The 14,933-nt window shown below is 37.0% G+C and overlaps 2 pseudogenes; one reads left to right on the forward strand and one right to left on the reverse strand.

Moving 5' to 3' along the window:
• Nucleotides 1-477: 477 nt before the first annotated feature.
• LOC149230784 (heat shock 70 kDa protein 1-like) lies at nt 478-2,355 on the reverse strand (annotated as a pseudogene).
• A 10,660-nt stretch (nt 2,356-13,015) lies between these two features.
• Nucleotides 13,016-14,695, forward strand: LOC149230785 (importin subunit beta-1 pseudogene; annotated as a pseudogene).
• Nucleotides 14,696-14,933: the final 238 nt, after the last annotated feature.

Raw genomic sequence — 14,933 nt, forward strand, 5'->3', positions numbered from 1 at the left:
TCAAATACAAACCAGCCTAACAATATTGTCACTGACGACATTCAATATTCACCAATTCAACATGGTAACCTAGGAATATGTCTTCGTTTTTAGTTTTTCCAGCGTCTTCAGAGGAATGTGCCTTTAAGTTTTACAGTGTTGCACAAATATCTGTACTTGATTGGATAGGAAAACAGTCTCATATGTCATGCTAAATCCCAGTGAATTCAGTTCAGTTAAAAGATTTAAAGGACCTCATTTGAAAATTGAATCACACCACAATACCACAATTCACAAGCTTGATTGTTCGGAGATAAGCTTTCAAAAATATGACGGTTACTCTATACCAGTGCTACAGCATTAGCTAACGTCATATGCAATATTTGATATAAACACACTAAAATTTAAATATTGGTCTGTAACAAACTAGACAGATGAATGTTTTAGAAGACTCAAAAAGGTAAAATGCAAACTTAGCGAGATGATTTAGAATTTGAGTCAAGGTTCCGGCCCCTTTTGGCTCTTCTCTATCTTTCTGCATAACCTTCTAACATCCTCCATCTTCTCTGCTAATTCATCCTTAACTGCATTCTCATTTTCACTGAACCACCCTTCTGCCTCCTCAAGACCTGCTTCCATGTTTTCAACATCTTCCTTCTGCAAATCTCCCCATAGTTTTTCCTTATTCAACTTTTTCTTCATGTCGTAGATGTATTGATCAAATGCATTCCTCAGTTCCACTGTTTCCTTCCACTCTCGATCTTCATCTTTTAGTTTCTCTGCCTCTGCCATCATTTTGGCAATCTCATCATCACTCAACCTACCACTCTGATTCGTTATGATCATCGCCTCCTTTATTCCACTTGTCTTATGCTCAGCTGACACCTTCAGAATTCCGTTCGCATCGATCTCTAGACTTTCGATGATTTTGACCTCGCCTCTAGGTGCACGCGGAAGTCCCTCCAAAATAAATTCGCCCAAAAGATTATTGTGTTCGACATTAGGCCTTTCCCCTTCATACACGTTTACTTTTGCACTTTGCTGATTGTCATACGCAGTAACATAGCTGCCCTCCCTTCTAACGGGAATTTGTGTATTTCTAGGAATCAATACGCTCATAATACCCCCATCAATTTCAACTCCTAGACTGAGGGGAGTGACATCTCGAAGTATGAGGTGTGCTGCTGTGCTATCGCCATTCAACACCGCAGCCTGCACAGAAGCACCATAAGCTACAGCTTCATCAGGATGGATGGACTTACACAACTCCTTCTGGCCGTCGAAAAAATCTTTAAGCAGCTCCTGCACTTTGGGTATTCGCGTAGAACCTCCCACTAAGACAATTTTATCAATCTGGGTTTTGCTCATGCCAGCATTCTCCATGCACTCTTCAACAATCTCAATGCATTTTTCAAACAGATCAGTGTTCATCTGCTCAAACTTTGCTCTTCTGATTTTCGAATGAAGGTCCTGGGTTTCATGAAGACAGGGTACTTCAACAATGGTCTCCACACTTGAAGACAGCTCTCTCTTTGCCCGCTCACATGCACTGCTAAGCCTCCTCAGTCCTTTTGCATTTCTTGCTATGTCTGCTTTGTATTTCCTCTGAAATTCCTGCACAAAATGGCTGACCATTCTGTTGTCAAAATCCTCACCTCCTAGATGGGTGTTCCCTCAAACGGCCTTCACCTCGATTTTGTGCTTTTTAATATTAAGTACAGCAACGTCAAAAGTCCCTCCCCCCAAATCGAAGATGAGGACGTTCTCACCATCGTCTGATGAATAAGCTTTCCTGTCAAACCCATATGCAATTGCAGCAGCTGTCGGTTCATTTAATAATTGTAAGACATCCAAACCTGCTATCTTACCTGCAATTTTAGTGGCCTGCCTTTGGGAATCGTTATAGTAAGCAGGAACGGTAATCACGGCTTTACTTACCTGACAACCGAGGTATTGTTGGGCGATTTCTTTCATGTTCTGCAACACCATTGACGATATTTCCTCAGCTTCAAAGGTTTTCTGTTCTCCTTTGAAGGAAACTTGGATGAGAGGCTTGTCATTAGGTCCGCGTGCAATAGAAAATGGCCAGACACACTTATCACTTTGCACAGATGAATCCGAGAAGCGCCTGCCAATCAACCTCTTGGCATCAAAGACGGTGTTTTCAGGGTTGGTAGCGGCTTGATTCTTGGCAGGCTGCCCGATAAGGCGTTCATTTTGTGTGAAGGCAACCATGGAGGGAGTAGTCCGATTCCCCTGTTCATTGGCGATGATATCAACTCTGTCGTGATCACCACGCCAAATACCCACACAACTGTAAGTGGTTCCCAGATCGATGCCGATAGCCTTACCACCGTCACCCTGAGAAGAAGCCATGGACGAAAAAAATTGACTGAGAGGAGAGAAACCAGCACACCTCGAAAAGAAAACAGAGCGTTGAGTGCAGAGGATTTGGCATTTGGTAGAAGAGTAACAGAGGAATATATAAAGATAGGGCGCGGTTTTCGTTATTTACACCGTCGTGTTCTAGCTTTCTTCCGTCTCCCGACTCCCCAGTCCAGGGACGAGATAAGTTGGGAGTTGGAACTTTGGAAGCAAAAGCCAATTGTTGCGCATTAATGATATTTATTTTATTTTTTTATTTCAGTTTAGATTTGTTTATATATCGCACTAATTGGAAAAGATTTGGTCATAAGTGAGATTCGATTCGGTCATAAATGGGAATGATAATTTGATTCAAGACTAAAATCTATGTGAGTGAATTGATTTACATTTTATTAATGTTTTAAGTGTTGAACATAACGCCGTCAACAGGGTTCATACTGTTTTGTTTTTGTGAATCAGTTTCGTCCAATAGCATTAATACAGTTATAAATCTTAAATAATATTACTAAATAAATAAAACTTTAAATTCATTGACACAAGGATTACTTAAACGTATTTAATGCCAATTTATTGGTGGTTAAAGTTTATGCGGAGCTTCAATTATGGTGTTATGATATAATTAATATTTCGCAATGGAGGTTCTAATGATAGTGATACAATTAATTAATTGTTTTGTAATTAATTTTAAGTTTTTTCCTTTAAAGTTGAGTTATTTACTTTAATTAATTACCACATTTATACAAGGGTTTAATTATATGTTATATTTCGGGGAGCTTCCAACCAAGTCAATATTCCATAATACAATTCATATTTATTTAGGAAATAACAATAGCTAACCTAATAATGATTTAAAAAATATATGGACAATTCTTATTTATCTAGGAAATAACAACATCTATCCTAATAATGATTGAGAAAAAATACCCTGAAACAATGGGAGCAAAAATACCATCGCATGGAAGAGAACATACAAGAGGTAAGATGTTCTAAGAGCTGAGATAAGAGATCCAATAGGCCTGAAATGTAATGTGTTGGACCAAACATGGTGCATTACTTTAATGCAACAATCCATTTGTTAGACCAGAGCATACATAACGCACAGCAGATTTATACTCAGAGACTTAGACGGCAATAGCAAAGAATAATTCACAGAGACAGACAAATGGAGAAACAACAAGATTACTCAGTCAGAAACAACAAAATAGATAAAACAATCACTGGAGAACAGAAATCACTTTGCATTACATAACAGGCTTGGGCCTTGGCTTACTTCCTTGGCCAGAGAAATTACAAATTTATGGAGGCTAAAGAAAGATCTAGAATCCTGTATGTGATTCAGACGGAGATCTGGAATGATCTAGAAACTAATGGCGGTGTAGAAAGATCTAGAATCCTGGAGATCTAGAAAGATCTGATCTAGAAGGATCTAGAATCCTGCGTGAGTTTGGCTTCACACTTAACATTCTCCCACTTGAAGCCAAATAAGAGTCATCAAGTCACACTGAGTCCTACCATGCCTTTACATAATTCATGTTTATTTCGTGGTAGAATCTTAGTGAGCATATCAGCAGGGTTCCTATCTATATGGATCTTTTCCAAGGATAATTGTTCTTCCTCCAACACACGCTGAATCCAATGGTACCTTAAGTCAATGTGCTTGGTTTTTGAATGAAATGCTGGGTTTTTCACCAAGTGAATGGCACTCTGACTATCACAATATAACACATACTTGTCTTGCTTTATTCCTATCTCTCTTAGGAATCGCTGCATCCACAACATCTCTTTACAAGCTTCTGTTGCAGCTATGTACTCTGCTTCTGTTGTAGAGAGGGCTACTATTCTTTGTAGCCTTTACACCCATGATACTGCTGCACCTGCAAATGTATACAAATAACCCGTAGTGGACTTTCTGGTATCCATATCTCCAACCATACCTGCATCTGTAAATCCTTCAAGCACAGTCTCATCATGACCAAAACATAAACAATAATGACTATTACCCTTGAGATACCTCAAAATCCATTTTACTGCTTGCCAATGTTGTTTGCCTGGATTGTCAAGAAACCTACTCACTACACCCGCTGAATATGCAATGTTTGGTCGTGTGCATACCATGGTATACATCAAACTACCAACTGCTGAAGCATAAGGAATCTTGCTCATCTCTTCTTTCTCCTTGTCATCACTAGGACATAATTCAGTACTCAACTTGATGTGGGCTGCAAGGGGTGTACCAACTGGCTTGGCATCCTTCATATTAAACCTGTCAAGCACCTTCTTGATATATTTTTCTTGTGGCAGCCACAACCTTTTGTTTTTCTTGTCACGCATAATCTGCATGCCCAATATATGTTGTGCTAGTCCCAAATCCTTCATTACAAATTTTCTCCCCAAATATTTCTTCAATCTATTGATCTTATTCTTATCATGCCCAACAATCAACATGTCATCCACATATAACAATAATATGATATACTTTCCTTGATCATACCTCTTGATATAGACATAATGGTTAGCTTCCAACCTCTGAAAACCATGTTCCAACATGAATGAATCAAATTTCTTGTACCATTGTCGAGGTGCCTATTTCAACCCATAGAGACTCTTCTTCAACCTACAAACAAGGCCTTCTTTGCCTTTTTCTATGAAGCCTTCTGGCTACTCCATATAAATTTCTTCCTCCAATTCACCATGAAGGAATGCAATTTTTACATCTAACTGTTCACATTCTAGGTCTAAAGCAGCAACTAGACCAAGAATGACTCTAATGGATGACATTTTAACAATAGGTGAAAAAATTTCAGTGAAGTCAATACCTTCTTTTTGGGCAAAACCTTTCACCACCAGCCTTGCTTTATACCTCTCCTTATTTTCGTCACCTTCATGCTTAATCCTGTAAACCCATTTGTTTTGTAGATCCTTTCTACCTTTTGGGAGGTTTACCAACTCCCAAGTTTTATTTTCCTGCAAAGAGTTCATTTCTTCTTCCATTCTTTACTGTTCTTGACTTTACATGCTTCTTGAAAACAATTAGGTTCACCTTCATCAGTCAACAAAATATAGTTTGAAGGAGGATACCTTTGTGAAGGCTTATGAGGCCTAGAAGATCTGTGAACCAACTGTGGTGGTGCATTATCATGTTGAATCTCCTGTAAAGGTTCCTACAAGATTCCTTCTTCTTGTTGTTCATCATTTTCCACTTGTTGTTCTTCATGCTCCTGAATTTGTTGTTCATTTTCTTGTATTGGTGGTATGTTTTCCTGCTGCTCTTCAAACCTGTCAATAACCTTCTTGACCTCCAACTCATCTACAGTCCTCTTGAACATTTTTGACTCATTAAATATAACATCCCTGCTTCTAATAATTTTATGTTTGACTGGATCTCATAGACGATAACCAAAATCTTCATCCACATATCCAAAAAAATTGCATTTCATAGATTTATCATCTAGCTTAGTTCTATTTTCTTTGGGAATATGTACGAATGCTTCACATCCAAAGATTTTCAAGTGAGAATAATTCAAATTCTTACCAGTCCAAACTTCTTCAGGGATACCGCCATCCAAGGCTATAGTTGGAGATCTATTTATGAGGTAGCAAGTGGTCCTGATTGCTTCAGCCCAAAAATTCTTCTCCAAACCGGAATTGGACAACATACTTCGCACCTTTTCCATAATGGTGCGATTCATCCTTTCTGCAACACCATTTTGTTGAGGAGTACCAGGCACAGTCTTCTCATGCTTTATGCCAAACCTATTACAATATTCCTTAAATGCATTTGATCAATATTCTCCACCATTATCTATTCTTAAACACTTCAGCAATTTGTTAGTCTCTCTTTCAACAACAACATGGAATTTTTGAAATATTCCAAACACTTCACTTTTATTTTTCATAGGATATGCCCAAACCTTCCTGGATGCATCATCTATAAATGTTACAAAATATGATGCTCCTCCTAATGATTTGATGTTAACAGGCCCAAACACATCTGAGCGTACCAATTCTAACACATTTTTCTTTCTGTCATGGCCACCTCTAAGGAATGAAACCCTTCTTTGTCTACCATATATACAATTCTCACAAAGATCAAGATTGTAGGATTTCAAACCTGGCAATAAATTTTTATCTTCAAGTATTGTTAAACCCTTCTCGCTCATGTGACCCAAACGCTTATGCCACAAATCTGCTGAATTTCCTTCTTTTATGACAACAGCCAAATCTAATTTTCCTATCAGTGTTTTCAATGTGTATAATGTTCCTGTCTTGGGTCCTTTGGCCACGACCAATGCACCTTTGCTAATTTTCCAGCCTCCTTTTGCAAAGCTTGTCGAGTAGCCTTCATCATCCATTCATCCTATAGAGATTAAACTCATGCGCATTTCTGGTACATGCCTGACCTGTTTCAACAATATATCTTGTCCACATTTCATCTTGATCTCGACATCTCCCACTCCAACAATACTACAAAAATGATTATTCCCCAAATGTACTCTACCATAATCACCAGGATTATATGAAACAAAACTATCTTTGCATGGGGTTACATGGTGAGATGCCCCAGAGTCAAGGATCCAATCAAAGTTGCTGCTAGATGTATATGCATATGCATCCGCTACTGAAATAGTGAACAACACATCACCATCTGTGGCTACAATAGTAGTCTCACCTTCATTTGTGCTAGATGACTTGTGATTTTTACTAGACGTTCTCTAATCCTTTTGTCCTTTCTTCTAGAATCAACATTCTTTCTTCATGTGCCCGGGTTTGCTACAACGAAAGCAGATGATTCTTCCTCTCCTTGATTTTGATCGGCCTCTCGATCTTGATTGCCCTTGCCGGCCTCGATCCATTCTCCTACCACGATCAGCTAGAGCTATAGCCTCTCCTCCCTGGTTTTCTGCAATTGACTTGCGTCGCAGCTCCTCACTCATTAAACTGCTGCTGACATCATAAATTCCAGCCTCCTTTTGCAAAGCTTGTCGAGTAGCCTTCATCATCCAGTCATCCTATAGAGATTAAACTCATGCGCATTTCTGGTACATGCCTGACCTGTTTCAACAATATATCTTGTCCACATTTCATCTTGATCTCGACATCTCCCACTCCAACAATACTACAAAAATGATTATTCCCCAAATGTACTCTACCATAATCACCAGGATTATATGAAACAAAACTATCTTTGCATGGGGTTACATGGTGAGATGCCCCAGAGTCAAGGATCCAATCAAAGTTACTGCTAGATGTATATGCATATGCATCCTCTACTGAAACAGTGAACAACACATCACCATCTGTGGCTACAACAGTAGTCTCACCTTCATTTGTGCTAGATGACTTGTGATTTTTACTAGACGTTCTCTAATCCTTTTGTCCTTTCTTCCAGAATCAACATTCTTTCTTCATGTGCCCGGGTTTGCTACAACGAAAGCAGATGATTCTTCCTCTCCTTGATTTTGATCGGCCCCTCGATCTTGATTGCCCTTGCCAGCCTCGATCCATTCTCCTACCACGATCAGCTAGAGCTATAGCCTCTCCTCCCTGGTTTTCTGCAATTGACTTGCGTCGCAGCTCCTCATTCATTAAACTGCTGCTGACATCATAAATTCCAGCCTCCTTTTGCAAAGCTTGTCGAGTAGCCTTCATCATCCAGTCATCCTATAGAGATTAAACTCATGCGCATTTCTGGTACATGCCTGACCTGTTTCAACAATATATCTTGTCCACATTTCATCTTGATCTCGACATCTCCCACTCCAACAATACTACAAAAATGATTATTCCCCAAATGTACTCTACCATAATCACCAGGATTATATGAAACAAAACTATCTTTGCATGGGGTTACATGGTGAGATGCCCCAGAGTCAAGGATCCAATCAAAGTTACTGCTAGATGTATATGCATATGCATCCTCTACTGAAACAGTGAACAACACATCACCATCTGTGGCTACAACAGTAGTCTCACCTTCATTTGTGCTAGATGACTTGTGATTTTTACTAGACGTTCTCTGATCCTTTTGTCCTTTCTTCCAAAATCAACATTCTTTCTTCATGTGCCCGGGTTTGCTACAACGAAAGCAGATGATTCTTCCTCTCCTTGATTTTGATCGGCCCCTCGATCTTGATTGCCCTTGCCAGCCTCGATCCATTCTCCTACCACAATCAGCTAGATCTATAGCCTCTCCTCCCTGGTTTTCTGCAATTGACTTGCGTCGCAACTCCTCATTCATTAAACTGCTACTGACATCATAAATTCCAGCCTCCTTTTGCAAAGGTTGTCGAGTAGCCTTCATCATCCAGTCATCCTATAGAGATTAAACTCATGCGCATTTCTGGTACATGCCTGACCTGTTTCAACAATATATCTTGTCCACATTTCATCTTGATCTCGACATCTCCCACTCCAACAATACTACAAAAATGATTATTCCCCAAATGTACTCTACCATAATCACCAGGATTATATGAAACAAAACTATCTTTGCATGGGGTTACATGGTGAGATGCCCCAGAGTCAAGGATCCAATCAAAGTTACTGCTAGATGTATATGCATATGCATCCTCTACTGAAACAGTGAACAACACATCACCATCTGTGGCTACAACAGTAGTCTCACCTTCATTTGTGCTAGATGACTTGTGATTTTTACTAGACGTTCTCTGATCCTTTTGTCCTTTCTTCCAGAATCAACATTCTTTCTTCATGTGCCCGGGTTTGCTACAACGAAAGCAGATGATTCTTCCTCTCCTTGATTTTGATCGGCCCCTCGATCTTGATTGCCCTTGCCGGCCTCGATCCATTCTCCTACCACGATCAGCTAGAGCTATAGCCTCTCCTCCCTGGTTTTCTACAATTGACTTGCGTCGCAGCTCCTCATTCATTAAACTGCTGCTGACATCATAAAACTTTAGGGTCCCTTTATTTGCTGAAGTGCTCATAGCTACAATTAAATTTTCCCAACTGTCTGGTATAGAGTTGGCTCCCCATTAATGGCGGTGTAGAAGGATAATCCAATGTTCCCCGTGTGTTTCGTGGCATGTGCTTAAATCTATCGATGTGTCTGTTTACTAACACCTGTGGGTTTTGGTGTAACGAAAATCGTGACTCCAACAACATTTTCAAGTTCTAATGATGGTAAATGGGCATCTACCAAAGCTAGGAACACATTTTCTCCCCTTCTCATTTATCATTTTCTTGTGTTAGTAAATTCTCTCTAATTTTACTAATTGATGGTACGTTTTGAAATGATGAATCCATTTCAACTCGATCACTGTTCAGTTGCACTGGAGTACATTGAAACTAAATAAGCAAACCGAATAATTGAAATATAATTAGACTTTAATTATAGAATTTTCCTCTAGGAAACATGAAAGTTAGGAGTCAGTGTATAGAATTTTTTGACCTCTATTGTTTAAAGTTGAATTGTACTCAAATGAGGTAGCATCAAAGCTCAGATATGGAACAAAGCATCCAAAATCATAATCAACCAAACGACAATCACAACCTAAAAAATTCTAATGTAATCTATAATCACTTAGGTATGGTGGCAGGTGGCTTAATTACTACACAACTGAATCTTCTGCTTAAAAACTTAGTATAAAGGCTTGGTAATGTGCTCCTTGAAATTTTGTGGAAATTGGCCATCAAAGGGGCACATTCCCTGAAAATTGAAAACATACATAGGTAAGTAATAAAAACAAGTTCCCAAAGCCCTATTTCCAAATAAATGCATCACCATATGAAATAAAATTACATCGTAACCTGTATAAAATTGAAGATTTGTGTTCCATTGTGGACACTTATAGATAGCACATTAAGAGCAGTAGATTGCAGCAACAACCAACATAGATGGTGGATGAGGATGCTTGAGCATATCGTACTAAGCGAGGGATAACCGACTTAATAAGTATGACATATGTATTATCTAATGACCGAAGAGGTTTTATTTTAACTATTTTTTCAAGGTTTTTCATAAGAAAAGTGTTATCTGACAAGAAATAAGAACAAGAATCTCAAGGTTTAATCAAATTCAATAATAGACCAAAACATTAAGTGTGTGTATTATTACCACTTTTTGCACCAAAAAAATTTAAATACACATTTAGGAATTTAAATTGAGTTTGGAAATATCATCCATTTTAATCAAATAAACACAAAAAACTTTATTAATTTTATTTTAATCTAAATAATACCTATACTATTTTTTAAAAATAAATAAAATTTAAAATATAAACCACTAAATCTCCATCTACACCTGAATTAAATATATATTGCCAGTACAAACCCCAGATTAGAAAATTTAAGGTTCTTTAAGTTAATTATTCCAAAGCCAACCAAAAAGATTAAAGGGAATTCGGTGCACCTCATGCTAAACTTGCCTTTTACCAATTATGTTTTTATATGCAAACAACTTAATCCTTGAAGGAATTTCGTCCCTTTCAAATCCCAATTTGTTTGTTTTGTCTTCTTAATGTCAATTTTTTTTTAGGAAAACAATGAAAAACAACCCAATTATTATTTTGTAAGGAGTTACCAAGTCTGTGGGTTGAATAATTATGATTCTCGGCAACTTGTAAGCATTTTGGTGGGGCGTGAAATGTGTTCTCACTTTTGTTTGGGTCCTGAAAGATGAAGGGGTGTACAGAAAGTGGACAAGATAGGAACCAAAGGGCACACTCACTTCAAGCTATGTTGTTTTAACTTCATACATTGAAGACATTTGATTGTAGTCATGTTGAAGCAGTTTCAATGCCTTGAGCTATGTTGTTTTAACTTTATACATTGAAGACATATGATTGTAGTCATGTTGAAGCAGTTTCAACGGTTAAAAATAAAATAGATTTATCATTTGAAGTCGTAGAGAATAAATCCTCAAAATTGGCACCTAAGCCAAAGGAAGTTTGTTCTTTCCAGGGAGGTCACTTTCGGAGGGATATAAGAATAGATAAAAATGATTTAAATTAAATTTAAAATAAATAAATAAATAAAAGTGCAACCTCAATTTTTCTACCCACCCCAAAAAACTTGCTACAAGAACACGACCTGGGCCCTACAGTCACTGAATGAAAAAACTTATTATTAAACCAAATGCCCCATTGCACTTCACAAGACCTCAGCCTTCCAGTTACTGGTTGAACAACCTTATTTTGACACCAAATTCCCCTTTCCACTTCTTTTGATGATACGCCATTGTTTGTAAAGTTGCCCAAATAAAATTAATTTAAATTTTAAAAAGAAGATGGTCAAAAGTCCACCATCACTCCAAAACTCGCAATGTTAATTGAAATTACGAGCCAAAATCCACCATGGTTGCACAAAATACTTATCACAAGGGATAACTACATAGAATAATCTTGTGAATACACATAAACCCCAGTGCCCCAACACAGAGAAAGCATGGTTGATAATAGTAAATTAATGAAATGCCCTTTCCCTGAGAGATCAGATTGATCAAAAGGTCAGAAAACTTCATGAAATTAAAAACATGTTTACAAAACCTCTAAAAGATCTTGCATGAGGCTCAAAACATTCTAGACGATGGTATATAATGTTCCATGTGCTAAATAGTTCTTTCCAAAAAAGCTAACATACATCTGAAACCCAGATTTATTAACCACAAAGGCATGGATTTAAATAACATAAGGCATCTCAGTCTGTTGTACAATAGTTTGTATTAGGATAAGATATGGAAACTCATCATAAGAAACAAATAATACCCACAAAGCAATAAAAGAAACATTGCAAATGTAAATAATTTCATGTAAATTGTAAGCCAATTTTCCTCTCTTTAAATTAGTAGGGAATACCATCATAATAGTAAAAAAGGTAGCTTACCTTTCCTTGAATCATGCATAATCCCTGTAAATATAAGAAAAAAATCATAATATAAACTATGTTAGACATAATTCACGGATATTTTCTACTAGAAAATTCTTGATATGCCCCTAAGTATTGTCTTTTCAATGTTCTTTTCACCCTACAAACTGAATAGAAAATAATATGGATCCATACTAACCGCAACATACTAAACATTTGGTCATTAGTTTGAGCAAGTTGGGGTTTTGTTGTGATACTTCGGCTTCGTATTTTAGAATTTTGTGCATTTCATGTCTTGTGTATCGAAGAATATCTCTCCATGGTTATGGAAAATTTATGAGAAGATTTAGACAAAAATCCAAATATCTCATTCAAAATGGAACTTAGACAATATGGAAATTTATTTCAAACCCTTAGGACATAGATTGGATGATACTCTCTTTGTAAGTTTCTTCTTGAGGCAAACCATTTCCAACAGAGCATAAAAAAGGAAAATAAATCTGTGAGGAAATCAAGCAAAGAAATCCTATAATTTTCTTGGAAACATTAAGTGTTTGAACAATTTTCAAATTGTATAAATAAAGTATACTTGAGTACAGGATATAGTTACACACTTTTTCTATAATCATATGAATGCATTCTTGTAGAGTTTCTTTTGAATTCCACATATGTATTATTAATTTATAGTGAGATATTGCATAAAAGAATAGAAGGTTTGGTATGTTGAATACTTGCTAGCTTATAGAAAACCAACATGAAGAAATTTGTAGGAAAGAAATTGAGAAAATCGCCATGCAACCAAGACTTTAAAAGGTATGAAGCACTGATGGAGGCTATCCACTCTACTTTAGAAATTTACAAAGCTAAAATTATTAATGAGAGGTATGAAGCACTAACGAAGGCTATCTAATATACTATAGCAATTTTCAAACCTAAAATTATGAAGAAAGAAAAAAGGAAGGGCCCCAACAATGTTTTGGTGAACCCTTCCTCAATGAGAATAGTCACGTTAAGGACACAACTACAAGGAACATTGGCACAATATTTTAATTTTTACACAGCTCAACAATGGAGACACCCATAATCACATAGTTAAATTTCCAACATATCCTATTAGTGCTACTTGAAAGCTTGAAGGATGCACCGAATGTTTCTGAAATTTTTTGTGGTGTAGTAGTATTTCCTAGCCCTAGGCTATGAAGATGCAAGAGAAAATTCCTCTCCACTATCTACGTTTTTTAAGAACATCGTTGAGGCTCTTCTTGATGCAGTACCTAGGGAGGACACAAGTGAATCTAGGTTGTGGACTACAACATACGAGACATTGAATGAGATTGTTCGATTTTCAACTAAAGACGCAACTACTATTGTTATGCAACTTGTTCACGTCATCATGCTTAATCTTAATGAAACTTTGGAGATGCGAAAACTATCATCAGATGGCAAAGAAAAACAGAATGATTTGAAAGCACTTCTATGTGGTTCCTTGAAAGTGATCATTCGAAAATTGTGTGCTTTTGAGTCAACTAAGTATGGTATTCTAAAATATGTTGATCAAATGATCAATATTTTCTTGAGGGTATTTGCGTGTCGGAGTGCCACTATTCATGAGGAAGCAATGTTGTCAATAGGATCTCTTGCATATGCAATATGCGTGGAATTTAGAAAATACATGCAAGAATTCTACCGATATTTAGAGATGGGTCCCCAAAACTTTGAAGAACACCAAGTTTGTGTTATTACTATTGGTGTGGTTGGTGATATATGTAGGGAATTGGATGACAATGTTCTACCTTTCTATGATGGTATTATGACCTACCTTCAATATATGTCGATCAGTCAGTTGCATCGATCCATTAAGCCTCCAATATTCTCATGCTTTGGAGATATTGCATTGGCTATTGGACTCCAATTTGAGAAATACTTAATATATGTGATGCATATGCTTCGAAGTGCAGTAGAGATGATGAGATAATTGAATACAGTAATCATTTATATAATGGAATTCTAGAGGCTTATGCAGAGATTTTCCAAGGTTTCAAAAATTCACAGAAGGTTGAGTTGTTGATGCCTTATGCAGGTCACATTTTGTAATTCCTTGGGAATATTTATCAAGAAAAGACATGTAAGAATCAAGTTCTATTTCAACTAGAGGTTTTTTGTATTTAGTAATTTTTTATGAGCTATCATTTTTGTAATTATCATATGTTTTAGTTTTTTCAATATCTTATTTTTTTATCAAAATTACAAATCAAGTCTTCAGTGCCAGTTATGTTTACCTAAGCTTCATTATAATAATTTCGATAAACATTTATATTTTCATACATGTTAACACAGGGATGAGCAAGTAACAAAGGCTACAGTTGGGGTCCTAGGTGACTTGGTTGATACGTTGGGTGCAAATTATGCACCATTATTGTGACATCATGCCTTTTACAATGATTTTATTAACTAATTCTTGTCATCTGATGATCAAATGATTAAGGAGACTGCAGAATGGGTTTAGATGACTGTGCATCGAGTTGTTTTGAGTTGAATGTGTCGAGAAAGTTTGGAAATTCATGCAATTGTTTGGGTGCGTTGAGTTAAAGGAGTTTGGGATTTCATATTTATCATCATGTCAATGATGATTCCATAATCCACATGAATCTTGCAAACATATTTATAGGTCTTTAGGGATTTTAAGGTACCACATTGAGAGTTAGGGTTTTGGTTGAGAGGATATGCAAATTTGATTCATGCAA

Source organism: Pinus tabuliformis, chromosome J (assembly GCF_031772625.1).
Source record: "Pinus tabuliformis cultivar Carrire ecotype Pingquan chromosome J, CPIR1, whole genome shotgun sequence".
NCBI classification, from domain to species: domain Eukaryota; kingdom Viridiplantae; phylum Streptophyta; class Pinopsida; order Pinales; family Pinaceae; genus Pinus; species Pinus tabuliformis.